This window comes from Gymnoscopelus microlampas (assembly GCF_963454915.1).
Source record: "Gymnoscopelus microlampas genome assembly, chromosome: 16".
In the NCBI taxonomy this organism is placed as follows: domain Eukaryota; kingdom Metazoa; phylum Chordata; class Actinopteri; order Myctophiformes; family Myctophidae; genus Gymnoscopelus; species Gymnoscopelus microlampas.
Window position 1 is genome coordinate 3,506,868 of NC_139953.1, and position 17,488 is coordinate 3,524,355.

At 40.8% G+C, this 17,488-nt stretch overlaps 2 protein-coding genes across 2 annotated transcripts in view; one reads left to right on the forward strand and one right to left on the reverse strand.

Moving 5' to 3' along the window:
• The window catches only part of LOC311063456 (protein NLRC3-like), a 621,663-nt gene that overhangs the window by 365,029 nt on the left and 239,146 nt on the right, over positions 1 to 17,488 (reverse strand). The window lies entirely within an intron of this gene.
• The window catches only part of LOC311063772 (pleckstrin homology domain-containing family G member 3-like), a 70,751-nt gene that overhangs the window by 18,503 nt on the left and 34,760 nt on the right, over positions 1 to 17,488 (forward strand). The gene's annotated exons all lie outside the window — the stretch shown is intronic.

Genomic DNA, 17,488 nt, shown 5'->3' on the forward strand with positions numbered 1-17,488 from the left:
TGTGTCACATATGATGGTTGTGAATGGAGACTATAACATTCTAATTCATGTAGTACAGGAGAACTGATAGAAGATAATCGACAATGTTTGTCCTGGTTGACTGGTGAGCCAGATAGTACAACAGCAGTGACAAGCAGTGGGAGGAATTATTTGCTGTAATGACTAAACTGAAGGGAAAAAAAAACCTGGAGAAAAAAAAAAGAAGAAAAAAAAACTATATATAAAAAAAAATATTAAAAAATAAAAACCCTGACAGTGTACAAATGTAGCCACATTTGGTTACATTTGTACACTGGCAGGGTTACAAATTAATAAGTGAACACTGGACTTGATACTGTATCATGGTAGCCATATATCTCTGCTGTCGGGGAGAAACCAACTACATGTACAGTATGTCCAAAATATAAACTTTTCAGCAAATGAAAAAAACAAACATGTTTTTAGAACAACACAATACTGCCTCATCAAAGTTGGTATGGTGACTTTATAATTTGTCAGATACTTGAACGTGTCCTTATATTATCATCACTTTAACCAGATACAGCTCAAGTGGAGTTAGGAGGTTTTTGACCGTTAATGTGGAGATAAAGGATAAAGGATAATTCCTTTTAACAGGTTGTTGAAAGTCCTTGCGGTCTTGTTTCCAATGAGAACCTGTGAGCAATTAGGGGTTAAGAGTCTTGCTCAGGGACAAATTTCATTTCATCGACAAATATGCTGGCCTGGCCTGGAATCGAACCTGGGGCAACCAGGGCCTCTGGCTCCCTAGGCGGGCAAACTAACCACTCAGCTATGGCCGCCCCCAGTTAGATGGTTTGACTGACAGTTTGATGATCCAATGGAGTTAGGAGGTTTAGTCAGAAGCCCTTTTTAATACTTTTCATTGGTTCAATATATAAAACCCACAAACAGACGCAAAGGGTGTTCAATAGCACTGATTTATCAGTGACGACATAATATTTTAATTGATATTTACTGGCACATAATATACAATCCCAGGTTCTACCTCAAAGTTCAGTGATTGAATGTTTTCTGTATTTCATCTCGTTTTGTGAATCGGCGACAAACGTGGACAGGAGATCATTTATGAGCGTTTTTAAAGGATGAGTAATCCTTTAAAAACGCTCATAAATGATCTCCTGTCCACGTTTACAGTAAGACCTCATCACTGTACAGTACGTCGCCAGTGACGATCAATACCGTCGGATAAGTGTGCTGACTCGTCATAATGTTGTCTATTATCCTATAGCTATGGCATTAATGCTGTTCCTTCAAACATTACTGCCTCCGTCAGAACGACTCCAGAGAGAGGATCAATAATTCTCATCCATTTGTCAGACTTATAAAGACCCTTTATGTCCACCGTTGACTCTTACTGTAAAGTTTCCATAACCTCATAAATATACATTTACGGTCCAATCCAAATGTATTTATGATGTACTTTTAAAAAGCCCATCCTCCCTTTAGATAAGTGCTTCTTCTTAACCCATTAAGATCGGGAACGCATCTGTGTAACCACTTTAAAACCATTATCTTATACTTTGGCTATTCAAAAATAGCAGATCTACAACCTCATAGCGCTTGAGGTTGTAGATCTGCTATTTTTGAAAAATCTTAAACATTTGCGCACATCCTTGAATATATATATATATATATATAGAGATTTTTAAAGCGATTTTTAACTCAAATCTTTGCCTCTGGGGGTTCCTGGAACAACATATTTTGAGATGGGGGTCTGCGGCCAAATACATATAATTTTTTTGGGTCCTTAAACATTGAGAACCACTGATTATAGCAACATATGTTTTTTCAAAAAACCTTTAGTATTTAGAAATTTGTAGAATCCCCAGAAGCAAAGATTTGAGCAAAAAAAAACGCCTTAAAAATGTATATTCAAAGATTTGGACATTATTTTCACGATTTTTCAAAAATAGCAGATCTACAAGCTCATGGCGCGGCACTCGGTGCCGCGCTATGAGCTTGTAGATCTGCTGTTTTTGTATAGCCAAAGTATAAAATAGGGGTTAAAGTGGTTACACAGATGCGTCCCTGGTTTCAATGGGTTAATGCTTTTGAATGATAACCCCCTTAAAAAAAAGACTTGGCGGACCTAGCCCCCACCCTATACACACGCACGCATACACACACACACACACACACACACACACACACACACACACAATGTAGGCATTTAGCAGACGCTCATCCAGAGCGACTTACAATAAGCAAGGTAAACACATACAGTACATAGAATGCAGAGAGACAGTGTAGTGCATGCCTCAGTAGGATCACATAATAGGTAAATAATGAACCTAGCATCTGTGTAAACAACATGCTCTCTAACTAACATTATGTACATTTGAAACAATGGAGCACAGAAGTCCTGACGTCACTCGTTCATCCCCTGGGTCGTTGGAAGTAATTTCTCTATATGGAGAATAACATTGGGTCATCTTAGAATCGTCTCATATAAGAATTGTGGTCCAAAAATAAACAAACTGTCCCGGCGGTATTGTCAGGGAGGAGGTTCTGTATCGTTTATGATAGTCAGTCACTCATATTTGATACAGTCTGTTTCTGGCGAAAATGTAACTAATTTGGCGGCAGTAACATTAGCGTTTTCTCACCGTCAGTAGATGCTTCGCATCCATAAGAGTCAAACCACCGTGGTCATTTGTTTATTTTTGGAACACATTTCTTATTTGACGTGATATTAAACACGTCTATGGGAATTCAGAATGGGGGGAAAAAACGCGACCCAGCCAGGTAGGATGTGTAAATTACGTCAGACTTTTTACCATTTAACACGCACGCACGCACGCACGCACGCACGCACCACACCACACGTGCACACACACACACACACACACACACACACACACACACACACACACACACACACACACACAGAGTCACATACCAACAACAACAATTCACCCACCTAAACACTGTTTCTGGACCTAGCACATTTGGTTCCCTAGGCCAGTGGTTCTCAAACTTTTTCATGTCAAGGCCCCCAAATTGACACTTATTAGCCCGCGGACCCCCATTTGAAAAGATATGCCAGGGACCCCCATAAGAGAAGATTTTTTTACGGCTCTAGCAGTGATTCTCAACCATTTTATTTTCAAGGACACCCCAGTTTGACATGCATTAGGCTACGGACCCCCATTTAATGGCATTTCTATCTCTGCCACCCCAATTTATATTGTAAAATGTTATGTTAATGTAACTCTGAGAGTGTCCAAATGGAACCAAATGGACCCGTTAGGGTCCATTTGGTTCCATTTGGACACTCTCAGAGTTACAGACCCATAAGGGTCAATTTGGTTCCTAACTATCTATTGTTTAGCTGGGGACCCCCTGGAACTCCCCCAAGGACCCCTGGGGGTCCCCGGACCCCACTTTGAGAACCAACGCCCTAGGTAAGCTCACTCTAGCAAAAAAAGCAAAAGAAAACGGCCCTTAAGATGACATAACAGCAAAGCTGCCATAATCTTTATCTTTTGCAGACATGTCTTATGTTCTTCTTTTCGGGATATCTGATTCTGAAGATGCACTGAATGTTAATCCTTTAAGACAGGCATCTGGCGTGTCATTTTAAGATTTCTTTGGCTATTCAAAAATAGCAGATATACAAGCTAATATGAGCTTGTATAGCTCTGCTATTTTTGAAAAATCGTGAAACTTCGTGAAAATCTTTGAATATATATATATATATTTTAAACATTTGTAACTCACATCTTTGCTTCTGGAGATTCTACAAATGTCTTCTAATGTTGCTGTAATATCAGTGGTGCTCAAACTTTTTCATGTCAAGGACCTCCCAAAATTATATGTACTGTATTTGGCTGCGGACCCCCATCTGCAAATATTTTATTCCAGGGACCCCCAGAAGCAAAGATTTGAGTCAAAGAAAGTAGAAAGAAATTGCAGATATACAAGCTCATAGCGTGGCATCGCTTGTAGATCTGCTATTTTTGAATAGCCTAAAGAAATCTCAAAATGACGTCCCAGGTCTTAATGGGTTAAGTGCCAGAAGATGGAGGGTACACGAGGGTTCATGTGCTTTTAATTAGATGGTTGGACTTGTTGTTTGGATAGGGTCGCCAACTATCTGAACTTCCCTTATTTCTAAGAAAAATAAGGCATGCCCAGAAAAAAAGATACCCTCTCACTGTATACAGTATATGTACAGTTTTTTTGTATATTATAGTAACCACTTAAACTCCTACATCCATATTCTGGTGGAAACATTAGCCAAAAATAGCAGATCTACAAGCTCACAAGTCAACGTGCAAGAGATTTGGCGTGGACAGAAACAAGTGGGTTTAAGTGATTAACAATTTGTATTATAGTAATGTTGGCAGTGGTTCTCAAACGTTTTTCATGTCAAGGACCCCCAAAATGATATGTATTTGGCCGCGGACCCCCTCTAAAAATATTTTGTTCCAGGGACCCCCCAGAAGCAAAGATTTGAGTTACAAATGTTTGCTTTAAAAATATTTATATATTCAAAGTTTTTCAAAAATGTTCCTGATTTTTCAAAAAATAGCAGATCTACAAGCTCATAGCGTGGCACTCGGTGCCGCGCTATGAGCTTGTGGATCTGCTATTTTTGAATAGCCAAAGTATAAGAGGTTAAAGTGGTTAAAATGATTGTGACGCTATTTTAACTCATTTTGCTGGGGACCCCCTGGAACCCCCCCCCCCAAGGACCCCTGGGGGTCCCCGGACCCCACTTTGAGAACCAATGCAATAAGGGACACGTCTTTTAGCTTCCAAATAAGGGACAATTCCGTATGTCAAGGGACGGTTGACAACCATATGTGTGTGTGGGACGCAACAGGTGTGTTTGTCTTCCGTATTTGTTTTTGATAAAATGTCAGAGAAGTAAAATGCCAGTCAGGTGGTCTTTCAGAGGGGGGGGGGGGGGGGGGGCGTGTGTCCCAGAGGAGAATACACACCTCTTTACACAGCTTCAGTAGCCTGACCACCAATTTACAAATGACTTAATCCAGAGTGATTTACAGTAAGCAGGGTAAGCACATGGTAATACTTCAAATGCGTAGAGACAGTGGAGTGCCTCTGTAATCTAGGATCATAGGTAAACCAAGAACCTATCATCAGTCTAAACATTATAACATCAAAAAATAAATAACATGTACATTGAAACTATAGGTAGGCCTGTCACAATTATTACATAATCGTCTTATCGCAATTATTTGAGATAATTGCAATTCTTTGAGATAATTGCAATTCTTTTCCATAATCGTCATAATCGTTTCCATGTTGAAAAATGATCATACAAATATTAAAAAAAAGCAGAAACAGATATTTCCGCTATTTTTACATTTGTTTTTAAAGTATTAACACTGTTAAATATGTCCGTACTTTCTTTGTATATTTAAGTTAGTGCCATATCTGCCCAGTGCAATTTCTGATTATGAAATTACATTTGTATTCATATTATGTTCCAAAGTCAACTTAAATTTGTAATCGTGACAGCCCTAACTATAGGATGCCAGGTCAACAAATGAACCATCTTTCTAAATAACATGCTATCTATATCTAAATGACATACCCACGTTGGCCCCGCAAGTGCAGCCTCTTTATGTTGGGAAAAACAAAAACCTCCACTGGTTCATCAATGTGATTTGGATGCTTGTTGTGGACATACCTCTTCATTTCCACTGGTGTTAAAGGAGCACTTCGACAATTTTCAACCTATCTTCATATAATTGGTCCTCTCACTAATGTTCATTATAAGTTGACACCATTTCTGTCTACTCACTCTGTGTCTCAGAGGAGGGCTGTGGACAGTTCAGAAACCCGCCTACCAGTGACATCATCGACAGGGATGCCAAGCTAATATAAACGACTGCCTTTCTCTTCCTGGGAAAGTTTGCATACTGAAATAGAAGCCATTGTTCTAGCATTAATTAAATCTGTTTGAAATGACCACCGATGAGGTCATTGGAGTGAGTATTCTGAACGTGTCCACAGCCCTCCTCAGAGAAATGGTGCCATCTTATAAGATAAGGTTGAAACTGTACGGACTGCTCCTTTACGCCTCCATTTCATAACATGGCAGGTATAATCCATGTTGTCAAAAGTCGTTTTTTCAGAAGCCACCGTTCCCATGTTGTAGTGAGGAAGAGTCCTTACATACATTACCTTAATGCTGTTGACGTTAAGATAACTTAAGCTAAGCTTATTGGGCACAAGGGAGGACTCTTGCCTTCTGCTTGCTTGCGTGTGTGTGTGTGTGTGTGTGTGTGTGTGTGTGTGTGTGTGTGTGTGTGTGTGTGTGTGTGTGTGTGTGTGTGTGTGTGTGTGTGTGTGTGTGTGTGTGTGTTTGATCTATGTCTCTCTCACTCACTCACACACACGCACACACACAAACACACTTCCTCGCTTGCTTTCTCTCCTCTGAAAAATGTTGTTTGTTGTCCTGAAATACTAACTGAGAAAACAGAAAAATAACATTTAATCCATTTTATTTTATTTGTTCATTTACTTTAATGTTTACTTTAAAGGTAGGGTAAGTGATTTTCTTTAGTTAAAATAAGTGTTAAATAGCTCTATATTCTGATAGTACTCATTGCTATAGAGTGTTTGTCCAGTAAAAGGAGTCTCCTTGTCTCTCCAGCTCTTTATAAAACAGAAAATGCATTTTCGTTTCAGTTTCAATTTTATCCAATCAGGATAGAGAACTCAATCAGGATATAGATTAAACAAGTGCAATTGGAAGTGATGACACTAAGAAATGAGCAGACAAAATTGGAACTGGAACACTATAAAAATGAAGCTTAAAAATGGGTACTTTCTCCCGATTGGCTAAGATTTTGACACCTACCGGAAAATGTATTTTCTGTTTATTAAAGAGCTGGAGAGACAGGGAGACTCCTGTTACTGAACAAACACTACTATAGCAATGATTACTATCAGAATATAGTGATTTAACCTTTTAACAAAATACTTTTTGTTTTAACCAAAAAATATCACTTACCCTACTTTCAATTTTTTTTTTAAATAATAATAATTATTAGTATTTTCTTTTCACATTCAGAAAAGGATCTGGTGAACTGAAAACCAAAACACGTGTGAATGTGTTGATTTGCTGCTCTCTGCCAGTGTCAAGGCTCTTGTTCACACTGTGTCATCACACACACACACACACACACACACACACACACACACACACACACACCCACACACACACACACACACACACACACACACACACACACACACAACACAAAGCCTTTGTGTTGAGCAGACAAGCTGGTATTATCCTAGCCCCTCCCTCCTGGGACTGAGGCGTCACGTAAACAAACAAACACCCTCGCAGACAGCAGGGGCGGACAAGATGATGTACTCGAGTAAATACTCAAGTATTCAAAAGTCCAATTTCTTTTTTGATATCATTGCGCCTCTGTATTGACATTTAAAACATACAAATTAAAATAAATATATTTAGTGAAAATAGCGGATCTTCAAGCTCACAACATGTCGTGGTGTGACATGTTGTGACCTTGTCGATCTGCTGTTTTTACTATATTTGAAATAGGGCTTAAAGCAGCACTATGTAACTTTTGAACAGCTATACTATAGCATATTATGTCCCACAAAATGATAAAGTTACATGTTTAAGCAATAACAATCATCCTTCCATAAATGCATAGACTCAGGGGGGTCGAAGGGGCTTGACTGTATCACTACAGGACAGTGGTTTTCAACCTTTTTCATGCCAAGGACCCCTAAATTGATATCTATTAGGCCGCGGACCCCCATTTGAAAATGTTTCGTGCCAGGGAACCCCAGAAGCAAAGATATCAGTACATTTTCGCTTAAAAGAATATAATTATTCAAAGATATGCACACTTTTTCAAGGATTTTTCAAAAAAATTTGAATAGCCAAAGCTAAGTAGTTGATGATTGTGACGCTATGTTAACTCATTTAGCTGGGGACCCCCTGGTACCCCCCCCCCCCCCCCCAACTGCTATAGGAGAGACGATGAGTTTCATGCTGGCATTTGCCAAGGCACCAAGGCAGAACTGCCAGTCACAGTGAAGAAGACTGGCCAATCACAGAGCGTCGTCGCCGGGCTTGCTTGCAGAGAATCTTGGGTAATGAAGTCAAAGACGTTGGCGGACATGTTAATTGTCTCTCTCCAGCAGCTGGTGGAGAGAGACAATAAACAGAACATACATTAAACAGAACATACATTTTCAGCCAATCGGGAGAGAGTACCCATTTATCAGCTATTTTATAATGTTCCAGTTCCAATTGTGCCTGCTAATTTAGTGTGTCATCACTTCCAATTTCACTTGTTTATCCTGTATCCCATTATACGAGTTCTCTCTGCTGATTGGATGAAATTGGTATCCTGACCTGAAAATGCATTTTAAGTTTATTAAAGAGCTGCAGAGACTCCTGTTACTGAACACACACTCTATAAGAATGATTATTATCACAATATAGATCTATTTAACACTGTTACTGAACAAACACTCTATAGTAATGATTGCTACGGCAATATAGAGCTATTTAACACTGTTACTGAACAAACACTCTATAGTAATGATTACTATCACAATATAGAGCTATTTAACACTGTTACTGAACAAACACTCTATAGTAATGATTACTATCACAATATAGAGCTATTTAACACTGTTACTGAACAAACACTCTATAGCAATGATTGCTACGGCAATATAGAGCTATTTAAAACAAGGTTTCTGCTCAACAGTGACACTATATGACAGACAGCATCACACAGGACGCTGCACAGTTTGACCTGACCTTCACTGTATACACACACACACACACGCACACAGAGAGAGAGAGACTAGTGTTCTCTGTTCTTCTAAGCCTCCAGTCACTTCAAAGCTGGTGATAGGTCACTGTCATCAAACACTGTCTCTCTCCGTGTGTGTGTGTGTGTGTGTGTGTGTGTGTGTGTGTGTGTGTGTGTGTGTGTGTGTGTGTGTGTGTGTGTGTGTGTGTGTGTGTGTGTGAGAGAGAGAAGCTAATCTTGCTTACTGCTAGGCCAGCCAGTGTCGTATTTGTTGCGCAGACAGGCAGCAGTGGCAACGACCTCAAAACCCCAATACTTTTCAAATTACAACTATTTACAACTACAACTCATTTATCTGAATTAATAATCTCTAGTCCATACCCATCCGGGCATATTGAGCCCCCAAAGTATATTCAGAGTTTGGGTTAATGCGCTGTGCACAGACAGTATATCAGGGATGGAAAGTGACTTTGTACTTGGTACCTGCAACCCTTCCAACATACTGTACACGCAAGCGTGTGTGGACCCACAGAGAACGCACACAAACACCCGCTCATAAACAGTTCCAACACACACACACACACACACACACACACACACACACACACACACACACACACACACACACACACACACACACACACACACACACACACACACACACACACACACACACACACACACACACACACACACACACACACACACACACACACACGCGGCCGGACCCGTCCCTCCCACAACCTGCATAGGCTCTATTCACAGCAGCCATATTATGAAGAAATTCACAGGTGTTACCAATGATACTAATGAAGGCTCTGTTCCATTCTGATCAAACAGAGTCAGGGTGCTGCTGATATTGTGCATGTTGGCTCACTGGAAACACTCTGTTACACCAGTGGGTCTACAGTTGGGGTCCAGGGACCCTCATGGGCTTCCAAATGGCCCCTTACAGGTGTGTACACTCTCAGAGTTATGGGGGTCATGGAAACCACTGTGCTACACTAAATGGAACAGAGCCTTCATTAGTATCATTGGTAACACCTGGGAAGGAAGTGATAATAGGGCTGCTGTGCATAGAGCTTTTGTTTTTGGCGTTGTGATGATGCTGTCCTGTCCATGCGTTGTTGTGGTGTACTGAGGTGAACAGAGCGCATGGAGTGTCAGTCCGTTGCCAGTAGCAGTAAACTGATCACATGCGCAGTACGGTATAGTGTTGGGCAGCAGTCATCCCATAGCTTGCGGGCTGTAACCATGGCGACGGCTGTAATCTCCCATAGCCCAAACTCCGAATCGCTGGTGTTGACATAAAAACGCTAATAAACAGCTTACATTTTGGGAAAGTGAAAAACGGGCGTCGTTATTTGGTGCACATGGTAATAGGCTCTATGCAGAGCAGCCATATTATCACTTCCTTCACAGGTGTTACCAATGATACTAATGAAGGCTCTGTTCCATTTAGTGTAGCACAGTGGTTTCCACGACCCCCATAACTCTGAGAGTGTACAAATGGAACCAAATGGACCCTTACGGGTCCATTTGGTTCCATTTGTACACAGTCAGAGTTACACACCCATAAGGGGCCATTTGGAAGCCCATGAGGGTCCCTGGACCCCAACTTTAGACCCACTGGTGTAGCAGAGTGTTTCCATTGAGCCAACATGCACAATATCAGCACCCTGACTCTGTTTGACCAGAATGGAACAGAGCCTTCATTAGTATCATTGGTAACACCTGTGAATTTCTTCATAATATGGCTGCTGTGAATAGAGCCTATGGACAATGGCCTTGTGCAAATTCAGGTCAATTGCTCCAGCCATTGAGGAGAAGCGGGCAGGACAGACAGGTTCTGTCCCACAGAGGTTTCCTTAATTATATGTAGGATGCAGGATAGAGCATTCCTCCAGGGTATGGGATATCTCAGTCCTGCGAGGCGGGTGCAATACGTTAGTCCGACAGCGCATTCCTCCGACAGCGCAGTGCTCCGACATTAAACAGTAAACCCGAACCAAACCCGCACCCTAACCCTAACCGCACGCGGATGCCACATAGTCGGAGAACCCTAACCGCACGCGGATGCCACATAGTCGGAGAAAAGGTCTGTCGGATTAACGCATGCCTCCCCTGCGAGGCTACGGACCAGACAGTCAGGTGCCTGTCGGTCTGGCTTATGGGATCTAGAGACTAGTGGTTCACAAAGTTTTAGCTCGAGACCCAAAAGAGAAATTTGATGTCTTCCCTTCCCTTGGCTTCCAAAGTTTGCGGGAGGGGCCCATTTTTGCATAAAATGCCAGCGCCGGATTGCCGTGAAACTTCGCACGCTCAAGCCAAGCCCCCAGAGCTGCAGTAGAACTGTGAAGCTGCCGTCGCCTGGTGGTCAAATCTGAGAATGCAAAAACCCTACTGCACATGCTTCTGACTCTATGGCCTGCTCTGTTCAACTCTATGGGGCCACCACAGTTGGTAGTGGAAGTAGAGGTATTCGGGTGCTTCAAACGCCAGTGAGCAACTTCCATTGAAATGAATAGCTGGGGCCGGGGCAGTCCACCCTCTAGATATATTATAACTCTATGGCTCACGCAGTAGGCCAAGGAAGAACCTCCACCTCAAATTCTTCGGCCTCATGGTTCTTCGCTCATAGCGCGATTATTTTTCTTTATTATCAATTAAAAAATTAATGGGAGTCAGCAGGGGGGAAATAGCAACACTTTCTAGGCCATTAATGAGAACTGCAGGGCTGAAAGGCACTTCCTAAGCTCCACTTCCTTCAAATCCAGGAGAGCTTCCTTGCTGCCTGTTACTGACTTGAACTTCCTCTCGTGTGTGTGTGTGTGTGTGTGTGTGTGTGTGTGTGTGTGTGTGTGTGTGTGTGTGTGTGTGTGTGTGTGTGTGTGTGTGTTGTAGTATTATGTTCATAGTTCTGCTAGAGGAATGACTCTTATAACATACTAACAATATAGTGACTCACATTCCGAAATGCATCACCACCTCCTCCCCTCTTTCCTTTGCTTTGTATGTTCATGGCCGCAAGCTGCTCTCTGCACCTCAAGTGTGTGTGTGTTATTGTGGGCACACGTGCACGTGTGCATGGAAGGAGTGACTCTAAGAGGAAGTTTTACAGCCGGACTTTAACTTCCTCAGAACACAAAGCCCAGCGGACTGTGTATTGTCTCTAGACAGACAGCTGAAAGAGACTGAGGACTGTAGGACAGACAGTAGGAAGGCTGAGAGAGAGACAGTGTAGGAGAGACAGACAGGAGGACAGCTGAGGGGGAGACAGTGTAGGAGAGACAGACAGTAGGACAGCTGAGAGGGAGACAGTGTAGGAGAGACAGACAGTAGGACAGCTGAGAGGGAGACAGACAGTAGGACAGCTGAGAGAGACAGACATAGGGACCAATGTTTGTTTCTGCACTTAAACATGGATGTAGTTCTTTTCCGGGGTGTGTGGGAGGATCGCAGGTTCAAACACTGGTTGGGTAAGTCCCGTTGAGCAAGGCACCAACTCAATTGATCTTGTTCTCTTCTCGATCAATCGCAATTATTTAAGACAATAACAATTATTTTGCATAATCGTTTCCATTTAGAAAAACATTTATACATTTTCAAATATAAAAAAGCAGAAATAGTAGATCTTCAAGCTTTCAACGGGTGATGCATTGTAGTATAAAACTATGAAATAACCTATGTCAGTATTTATTTGTATTTTTCAGTTATTTGTCATATCTGCGCTGTGCAATGTTTGATTACAAAGCCTAAAAGGCAAACAGAAATAAAAACATATATAAATATGTTCCCAATGTTCAATGCCACAAACTCAATTAAAACCTTAATCGCAATTATTTGTATGATGTGAGTAATCGTCAACTTAAAGGTAGGCTAAGTGATATTTTTTGTTCCTATAATTATTTTGTTAAAAAGGTTAATATTATGGGAACTAGATGGCCTGTTTGCTCTGTCTGTCTGTCTCTCTCCTCGCCATGCTAACATTCAAAACAGTTTCAAACAGCAACACTTTCCTTTTCCTATTTTTTGTTCTTATAATTTTTTTGTTAAAAAGGTTAAACTATATTCTGATAGTAATCATTGCTACAGAGCGTTTGTTCGGTCACAGGGGTCTCTCCTGCTATTTAGTAAACACAATATAGTACATTTTCAGGTAGGTGACAAAATGTAAGCCAATCAGGAGAGAGAATTAAAAATGCATTTTCTGTTTAATAAAGAGCTGGAGAGACATGGAGACTCCTTTTACTGAACAAACACTCTATAGCAATGAGTACTATCACTATATAGAGCTATTAACACCGTTACTGAACAAACACTCTATAGCAATGAGTACTATCAGAATATAGAGCTATTAACACTGTTACTGAACAAACACTCTATAGCAATGATTACTATCACGATATAGAGCTATTTAACACTGTTACTGAACACACATTCTATAGCAATGATTACTATCACAATATAGAGCTATTTAACACTGTTACTGAACAAACACTCTATAGCAATGATTACTATCACAATATAGAGCTATTTAACACTTATTTTCTAACCAAAGTAAATCACTTATACCTTTCAATTAATAATTGTGACTGCCCTGTCGATAGGTTTGGTCGATGTTTGTTGTGAGTCGTAGTATTATTATTATGACAGTGTGTTGGTTGCGTATGTTTATGAATGGATGAATCATTAGAAGCGATGTTCACCACGTGATTGTACGTTCATTATCACGAACCACTTAAGTCCATATTATATGCTTTGTGGTTGATGCATTGGCTTTGTGGCAAAAAGTAGCCAATCTACACCCTTTGTGGTGATTTCCTCTGCCAGTGGCTCAGTGTTACTCTGCACTGGAATAGAACGGAGTACAGTAGAGACCTCGTAGCGCACAAAACATGCACTGTGTGTGTCGGCATTCAAATGTATACAAAGGTCGCAAACCGACGACTGCCCTTAGCAAGTCTGAAGTTCACCCCCCGCAACTCCCCCACACACACACACACACACACACACACACACACACACACACACACACACACACACACACACACACACACACACACACACACACACACACACACACACACACACACACACGAGTTGTAGTTGGCTTCCTGCCAGAAAGGAGTCACGTCTGAGGAGTGTGTGTGTGTGTGTGTGTGTGCGTGTGCGTGTGTGTGGGGTCCACCCACACACCTCAGTGATTGGCTGGCAGTAGGAAAGTGTTGCTGTTTGAAACTGTTTTGAATGTAAGCATGGCGCGAGGAGAGAGACAGACAGACAGAGCAAACAGGCCATCTAGTTCCCATAATGCCTTCTAATATTTAGTTCTAATTTATATTTACCGGTAAATCATATTTTTTACATTGTTGTACACCGTGCAAAAATACAGAAAATAGCTGATCTGCTATTTTGGTTACTTTTGGAAAATTTGTCAACAGTTTTTAACATTCTGAAAATATTCGATTTTTTCGATCTCATATTTTTTTGCCATTTTTGAAAAAGAAAAAAAATGTTCTGAAATATTTTGAAAATGTTCACGTGTGTGTTTGTTGTGTTTTCTGTGCAGGTGGGCGGGTCACATACGCTCTCAAACACACACTGGATTGGTTCGTTGGTACGTCCACGACAACCAATCACAGGCACACACACACATCATCTACCAATCAAAGCTGTTCGAAGCAGCTCGTGATTGGTCAGTGATGCGTGTGATCGGTCGATGTAGTAAATGACATCTCAATCAAACCCCATGTTGTTGTTTAATCACCATGACAACTGCCCCCTGATTACCTCTGATGTTGTGATTGGACATGCAGAAAATCACTCACTCACACACACGCATGAATGTTAATACCAGCTGCATGCACATTATCATGTCTAATAATAATAATCTTTATTTATAGAGCACCTTTCAGAACTGAATGTAGTTTAAAGTTAAAAACACAGGTCAAACAAAGCAATAAGTTAAAAGTCTAGTCAAGAGTCAAAATAAAACAGCTACATTAAAAAAGGAAAACACAGTTAAAAGGAGATCAGTTGAAGGCAAGGTCATAGAAGTGTGTTTTTAGCTGCCTCTTAAAGCCCTCAATAGAGGATGCCTGTCTGATATGCAGGGGGAGCATGTTCCAAATCCTCGGCGCATATAGCATCAGCATGTCTCTTGCCATTTGTCGATAGCTCCGTCAGCAGTCCAGCACCGAGTGACCTGAGGGGGGGCGGCCTGGGACATACTTCAACAGACAATCCAAAAAATAGACCATTCAAGGTTTTAACCCATTAAGACCTGTGTCATTTTAAGATTTCTTCGGCTATTCAAGCTCATATAGCGTGGAACTGAATATGTAGGGGAGACATATATTTTTCAAACAGAACATTTGTAAAATATTTTGTTTCAGGGACCCCCAGAAGCAAATATTTCAGTTACAAATATTATTCAAAGATTTGCACAAATGTTCAAGATATTTCAAAAATAGCAGATATGTAAGCTCATAGCGCGGCACCGAGTGCCGCGCTATGAGCTTGTAGATCTGCTATTTTTGAATAGCCATGTAAATCTTAAAATGACACAGATGTGTTCCCGATCTTAATGGGTTAAAAACAAGTAAACAAACGTTAAAATCTATCCTAAACTTCACAGGGATCCAGTGCAAGGACCCAAGTACAGGGGTAATGTGGTCTCTTTTCCTGGCGTTGGTTAGGATTCTGGCTGCTGCATGTCGGATAAGTTGCAGCCGCTCAATGGTTTCCTTATAGGCTAGCCTGTGTAAAGTGTGTTACAATAATCTAATTGCTATATTACAACGGCATGAGTCAGTTTCTTATAGCGTCCTCGAGGGAGAGGAAGGGTCTGACTCTTGCAATGTTTCTCAGATGGTAAAAAGGCTATTTTAGTGACATTGCTGATGTGCTTTCCAAAGTTGAGGTCAGATTCAAAGATGGCACCCAGGTTTTTTGGTTGGTTTTACCTGTGAGGCCAGATTTCGGAGTTTACTCATTATTTCAAGCCTTTGAGCCAATGGAGGATTTTAGTTCATCTAGTACAACGATTACGTGCGTGTGTGCGTGCGTGCGTGCGTGCGTGCGTGCGTGCGTGCGTGCGTGCGTGTGTTTGTGTCTGTGTGTGTGTGTGTGTGTGTGTGTGTGTGTGTGTCTGTGTGTGTGCGTGCTTATCTATATTCAGTGAGTTGGACTGCAATTATTTGCAATTTCTGCAAATATTCTACATGATATAGGTAGATAGATAAGATAGAAATCTATCCAAATATCAATCTTACAAAACAAAAAAGTACTGCTATGTATCAATGCTATTAAATAATGTGTCCACGGTTCTCCCAACATTATATTACTGGTGGTGGTTTGAGGTAGAGCAGTTTAAATCTGTCTTATGAGATCTTACAAGCGTCGGAAATGCATGGTTCCAGATATATTCTCCTGACGTTCAAACAGAGATACAGAGTAATTATACACACAACGTGGGGTAACGCCTTTCGTCATCACGTCAGCCGTTAAGTTATGTCTTGAATGGCTCCGTTTCCTGGGCGACCAAGGTTGGGGTATCATTTATGCACAGAGTTTATAACAACAAATCCGTGTAGCAACAAGGTAAACCTGCTAGCTAATATTGTTGACATACCAGAAGGAGCCCATCAGACCAAAACAATGTTGCCGGCTGCGTAAGAGGCACTGACACTTTTTACCATACTAACACATAGAAATGGAAAATGATACACTTTAGATCCATAAGAAAATGGTACAAAATTAGACCCATCAGTAACACTTACCCTGTTATTACCAGTGGCAGAATGTAACTAAGTACATGTACCGAAGTACTGTACTTGAGTACAATTTTGAGGTATTTATTTTTTACTTGAGTATATCCATGTTTCAGTGCTTTATACTTTTCCTCCACTACATCTCAGAGGCAAATATTGCACTTTTTAAATCCACTACAAGTATAGGAAAGCTTTAGTGACAATCTATGTACTGAAAAGATTCACTTCTGTAAGTTGTTGTGGGACTGTGTGAACTGTTTGTCCATGCATAGCGATATAATGTAATGTCTCTTCCCTTGAAAAGGGAGCAGGTCGCATTGTTGACAAGCCGCTATTTTCGAAAGATTTTTAAAACCTTTGAACAACAACTAGTGAATTGGGAGAACCTGCTTAATGAATACTTTTACTTTTGGTACTTTTAAGAGTATTTCTATATTGTGTTATTGCTACAGTACACTCAAGTAAAAAAAATAATCTGAGTACTTCTTCCACAACTGGTTATGACATAACCACAGTGTTATTGTAATGATGTCTTTGGTTGTTGTCTTAAATAACTGAAATATCTCTGTGGTGAGTGATTGCTCCCGCTGAGTGGTGTCCATTCTCTCCGTTGTTTTAACAATGATAGCTCCCAAGCAACCACACACACACTTCATGCACAATAACAATAGGCATTTAAACACACAAAGGACACTAGTACGTACAGAAAAAAGGGTCAAAACAAAACAAAAACATAAGGGTGGGGGGCGGATAATCATAAAAACAAGTTTCTGCAACAAACATTTGTACATTAGATGGGTGGAAGTGCTATTGGCTCTGTGTTGCTTAGAGCAGTGGTTCTCAAACGTTTTGATATCAAGGACCTTATGGGTCCATTTGGTTCCATGTGTACACTCTCAGAGTTAC